The following is a 6,818-nucleotide window of genomic DNA, read 5'->3' as shown; positions in this document are numbered from 1 at the left end:
ATAATAATTAATCTACAAAATAAAAATGTTTTGTAAGCATTTATACGTTTTTTATTTAAAAACAAAAGACTATACTTCTTAAATTTTATTTTTCTCCCAATTTTATATTTTCAAACAAAAATCCCACGGAGCTTACACATAAAGGACTCATCACCCCAATTAGCTTAAAAAAATAATTAGACAATTCACTTAACATAATGATTATCACACATGAAACGAGACACGTTCACTCATCCGTTTTACAAGCATTCTTTTCCTCCATTCGTTGATCTCAAAACTTGACACGCGTAATAAGCATATAAGATGCTGAAAACATATGTCAGCATCATAGAATTTTTCTAATAATAATTAATGAAATTTCCTTTAAATTTGGAGAAGTATAAAATGAGGTACAATATTAAATTGAGGAGTGTTAGGACAGTAAATTTTGTAATTTGTAGCCATCAATTAGTTATTAATAGTATTTTTAATGGTGTGAGATTTTATCCAATAATGTGAGATTACTCACTCTTCTCTTGATAGTTAAATGCTGGCCAAATTTTAATAAAAATGCTGCCCTTCTAAATTTTTTCTATCAAATTTTAAATTTCTCACCGTGTGATAATTACTAGAGATTATAAGAATTATTGTGAAAGAAAATATCAAACTTAAAATTCTTTTACAAATGAACCATCAAATAATTTGATAATTTTTTTAAATAAAGATAAATTTTAAATATTTTAATTATAAAAATTTTAATATTATATCATAAAATTACTTTTGGTTAAAAGCTTAGACAACTAGTAACCTGCCATTTAATCTAAAGATCTCCGGGGTCTTAATTATTAAATCAATCGCCGGTTTAATTACGCTAAACATAAGTAAGAGACATGAAAGCATGGTGGTCCATGAAATGAAATAGCATATGAAAAGAAGAAAAATATCTTGTTGACTTGTTGGCAAAAGGTCAACAAATGGCGCATAATGGCACATGATTGAGAAGAGAGACAGAGAGAGTGTGTGATGGGTAGGTGCTGCGAATGCACATGACCTGTAATAATGCTCCGTACATTTCACATGCGACAGATAAGTACAATGCAAACTAAAAAACACTGGTGGGTGCACCCATGTTGTCTTCTTATTATGACCATGAATATATGAAAATCAGATCCACCATGAGCGCTTTTTATTCGAATGGTAAACGAATAGGGCGTTAATCTTAAATGTGTTACGGTTTAATTTAGAGGGTAAAAATGAAATTTTTTTAATTTTGAAAAGTACAAAAATCAATTTTTTTTCCGATTTTTGTTTAAAAAAATTCGAGATATATAAATCAGAATCTCTGATTTTGATACCTCACAATTTATATAAATCAGAATCAAAAAATTCCTTGATATGACATAGATATCATAATGAGTCAATGTAGCTAATTGTTTGTATCAGGCAATTCATATTTGATCCAAACACGTCTCTATAAGGTCTAAGGCCTAGCGTGGTCCTTCCATTGTCCTTCGATCAGTCCACCATATATATTGCTGGCAAAGGATAATTATTGAGATCATATAATAAAATTAAAAAATGAAAATCAACGAAATAAAACACATGTATACAAAGATCGTAATAGTGGTTAACAGCATGACATTTAGACCGACATAGAATCGAAATTGCATTGTGAAAATACAATGAAAGGAGAGTTGGCTTATCTTATGATCTTATCTAATATCTAAGCATCTCTCTATGTTGCCAAAGTTTGTCGGCATTTATCCCCCCTCGAATCTCTCTCACATGTTCACATGCGCTTGGGTCTTTGTATGTTTTTATTTATAACAAGATGTACACAGTTATCACTAGATCAGACTATATATTACCCATTTTGCAAAGTTTTGGTTCCAACAAAGTTTGCACTATATACATTGCATGATATCATTGGAAGCAAGGGGCAATCTATGGAAATAAAGCTAAATTGACAATTATACTATTAATTCAAAATCTAATAAATAAATACAATTATTAGTCAACAATTTTAGTTCTATCACGCCTATTATTTAATTTCTAAGAGTAATTATTCGAGTTAATATTTAAAATAGTCTCTCAAATTTGATCTCCAGTTTAATTTAGTCTTTCAATTTTTAATTGATTCAAATTATATCTTGAAATTTTAAAACGTAACTCAAGTTGACCTCTCCATTAATTTCCGTTACTAAAAAAGTGACATGACATGTTTAATTGACATTTAGTGCCTAAAATACAACAAAATAACAATGTTCGGTAGGCAAATTCTCAATTGACCCTTCTTCTTCCTCTTCTTCCTCAATCAGTAAATTCCCAATCTTCTCTCTTACCTCAGTTCATGGCCGTGGTGCCTCCGTCTCACCTCCTTCCCACTCTCTCACACAGTCACACTCACAACACTCACGACGCCATCCTCGCCACTCTGGACCTAGCCACCTCCTTCATTCACGGTGTCATCTCCTTCCTCCTTCGTGATGGCGCCGACCTCGGCAACTGTTGGCCCTGCATCGAACACCACTACGGCGCTCGCAGATGTATTGTCGCCGCTGATGATGACATCTTTCTCAACCGGATCCATTGCTTCCAGATTTGAATACTCCATATGTAGATCTAGGTTTTCTTCTAATGTTGCATCTTCAACTTCTGATGTGTTTTTTATTTTATTTGAGAGCTCTGCAATTTTTCTTGAATTATGAGTAGTTCTTACATCTTCATCAATTTCATATTCTAGACCTATTGATTTGTGAACTGATCTTATGAAATTGAATTTGTGATTTATTGTTGAATTTGTTGTTGATTTGCTTTTGAATCTGAATTTGCATAGATTCCTGCCTCTCTTTATTTTTTCCTTGAATTTCTACTGATGCTGCTGTAATATCTTGCTCTGTTGATGGCTGAGATTTGGTTGTTTCTTGATCGATTTGTGGTTGTGGTTGTGGTAGAAGTCTAGTCTGAATCTCTTCCCACTCAATCTCCCAGTCTTCTACTTCATTCCAGCAAATTTCTGGCAAAATTGGGTGCATCTCCGGTTGGAATTGATGCACGACGTCATTTTTTCAAACTTTAGGTGCCAACTACAACACGACGACGTAGTTTTTCTTATGTCAGGTGTCAACTAAAAATGTTACATTATTTTTTCGGTGATGAAAATAGATGAAAGGACCAACTTGAGTCACGCGTCAAAATTTTACGGTATAATTTAGGTCAATTGAAAATTAAAGGACTAAATTGTACCGGGGTCAAATTTCAGGGACCATTTTAAATATTAACTCTAATTACTCAAATCAGTCTTTGAAGTTTTTAAAATTAGATATTTTAGTCCTTTAGACTTTAAAATACAGAAAATAATCCCCAACGTTTATTTTTGTTAGACAATACATTCTCCTTCCATTAATTACTAACAATGATTGTGGACATGAAATGTTGACTCACACACGTGGCCGTTAAATGTCAACGTGTGCGATCTAGACAAATTAGTCTCGAGAATAAAGTGATGGGTGGATAAATGTCGGTTAAGAATTTCTGAAAAGTATTTACCAAAATGGCGTTGCAAGTACAGCCTTAACCGACGAAATTTTCACTATCAATTTAGAATGTGTCGCAATTAATAATAAATAACCGGGAGTAGAATCCCAGGTCGTTTTCCTAAGAGTTGACACAAGATGCAAATTATTGGTTAGGATTTTTTTAATATTTTTTTTTTGAAATTGAAAACGGAAAAATAAATAGTTAGGAATTAAAGCAATGAATAACTAACAAGAGATGATACATATTTAAAATAAAAGGCCTTAGTTAGGGGAGAGAATTGGAGTTCTATCCTTGTTGTCTTTCCCAAGTATAAAAATAAAGGTTCATTACTCCCACTTAGTTATCCTCTAACAATTGAAGGAAAGTCAAATGGGCATCACTAACTCTAGCTCACAAGTCCTAGTCACTTCACGGAGAAGGATTAGAGTTAGTGAGAATTGAGCTAGCCAACAATTTCCAGTTACAGATTACCACTTAGGTATAACAATTCAAGGGGTTCCAATTACTCAACCCCCAACCAAGTTGAGAGTTTACTCCATTAACATGAATGCCATTTTCATAAACACATGGTAGGAGTAAATAAAAAATATGATAGTTATGAGAAATTAATTAAATCAAAATTGGCACTAACAGTAATTAATAAGGATCAAACAAGCAATAAAAATAAACATAAAAATAATTCAATGCATTAATAAAATTCAAGAGTGACAAGATCCAAACATGAATTCAAAGCAATCAAATGGAAAAGAGCAATAGAGGTATTAGAGAAGAAAACTATAAGGACAATGACTCCAATTAAAGGTAGTAGCAGCTCTCTCAAGATTCAATTCAAAGTAAAACTAAGAATGTCAAAAACCTTAGAGAGAAGTAGGTGCTTCTCTCACTAGAATTCAAAACTAATAAAAACTAAAGTGAAAAGTGAAGTGTGTTCAGTCTCAGCTCCATTCCAGCTTCTAGTCTGCGTTTTCGGGCTTGAAAATGGGTCCAAATCAGCCCAGAAATCGCCCCCAGCGAGTTCTGTTAAGTGCAGCACGTGACGCTCTGTCACGCGTACACGTCACTGAAAGACGCTCCTGATCATGCGCACGCGTCAGCCATGCGTGCGCGTCACTCCTCGCTTCTCAAGTCTTTAATTTCCTGTGTTCCTTCCACTTTAACATGATTCATCTTTATCCTTTAAGTCATTCTTGCCCTATAAACCTGAAAACACTTAACAAATACATCACGGCATCAAATGGTAATAAAGGAGAACTAAAAATTAATAATTTTAAGGCATAGGAAACATGTTTTCAATCATAGCACAAAATTAGGAAGGAAACTTAAAAACATGCAATTTACATGAATAAGTGTGAGAATAGTTGACAAAACTCACTCAATTTAGTCCAAAATATATCATAAAATAGTGGTGTATCATGAAGTACTAAAATAGTTCATTCGAATTATTTATATATAATTATTTTTAAATTGATAAATTTTAATTTCTAAAATTTTTTATCTATTTATCTCAAATTTGACAATCTTAAATTATAAATTAATTTTGAAGTTTCTCTAAAAAAAATTTAAATAATTAAATAAACTCATTTATTTTTTATCGTGTAAAATATTAATTTAATCTGTATGTACCATATTCTATAATAATTCTTTAATGGTGAAGAAGAAAATGAGCTAGTGAAAAATTTTTATCCAACATAAACTTTTTCACATAAACAATTGAAAATATGTGTGCAAATGCTTATGAAGATAACACTTTAAAACTTGCATACAATGCCAATCAAATCATATATGAAGTCAAATTTGTAAGTTTTGGTCATTACAATATCAATGTAGATGATTTACAAAATTCCAATATAATATAAAATTTCTAATACTTTGCAACACTTTAAGAAGAAATGTCTTAACAAATATTCAAGTATTTTGTTCATCTTTTATTGAAAGTTTTCGGATTCACTAGAGATGTAATATTGCATAAAATAGGTTTACAGTTAAAGTTCTTTGTGCTACTATAATTAATAATTATGTTAAGAAAAAATAGATTTTTTCTACTTCTTTCTCTAAATTTATTTGGTGTCAATATCATAGGAATTTATGTATATAAATAGTGCCCTTTATAATGCAGTAACCTCTTAAATTTAGTTGTTATTATTATGATTTTTATATCACCTCGATGCAGTAGATATCATAAATTAATTATTAAATAATATTATTTCTTATGACATTTTAGTATTAATGAATAAAATTATCTTTTAATTTATATATTGTTATTTTTGTATTTTTATTGATTATATATATTTTTAATAATATTTTAATATTTTGATTAAAAATATATTATAAGATGTTGACTATTGAAAAAGATTAAAAATATTTGAAAGAACTATTTTTAAATTTTTTCAGAGACTATTTTGAGATTTTTTAAATTTTTTAGAGATTATTTTGTTTTTCAGGGACACTTGACGGCTACGTGTACGAGTTAACGATCTACGTCAACAATCATTGTTAATGACTAACGGAGAGAAACTCTATTGTCTAACAAAAATAAACGTTAAGGACTATTTTGTATATTTTAAAAACTAATTTAAATAATTACTTTAATCTCAATTACTTTCCCAACTTTTTAAATAGTAACGTAAATGGAAAAAAGAAAAGCTATACATACAATGTAAAAATATTTCAATTAAATTCAAATTTTTTTATACTACTACAAATTTTTTATTTTTCATAATTGGGCTTTTTCAGTACATTCATTTTTTCAAAAGTGCAAAACAAATGAAAGCTATATTTAATTACCAAAAAAAAAAAATGAAAGCTATAATTTTTTACTTGATAATTTAGCAAGAAGCACCCGGGACCTTAATAAATTCTGACAAGCAGATATATAGTGTGAATTATGAGAGTTATTTCTACTGTAATGTTAAAGGATCCAATAATCTAACCCCGGTTGTGCAATAATTTAGGAGGTGCCATAATATCATGTATGATTGATAGAACTTAGTTGTTGTTTCTGGATATGGCACTCAACCAACAAGAACTTTATTGATGTAGGTGTGAGACTTTAATGAGCAAGAGACTCCAGTTGATTTCATAATCATATGATACATGTCGCAAAATCATATCATATCACACTATATGATAAGGGAATATAATTAATTGGATAACGTGGATTATTGTTACTAGTCAATGAAGGAATGTGTATGGTTGGGTGCAGAAGCATATAGCAGTAGCAACAACATGTTAGTGAGATTGTCCCAAAACACCTATCATTCCTCGCATTCTTCACTTTACCCAACAATCCAATATTCATT

This window comes from Arachis ipaensis, chromosome B08, assembly GCF_000816755.2.
Source record: "Arachis ipaensis cultivar K30076 chromosome B08, Araip1.1, whole genome shotgun sequence".
Lineage (NCBI taxonomy): Eukaryota > Viridiplantae > Streptophyta > Magnoliopsida > Fabales > Fabaceae > Arachis > Arachis ipaensis.
The sequence above is the reverse complement of the archived record's forward strand: the minus strand, read 5'-3'. Positions refer to the sequence as shown.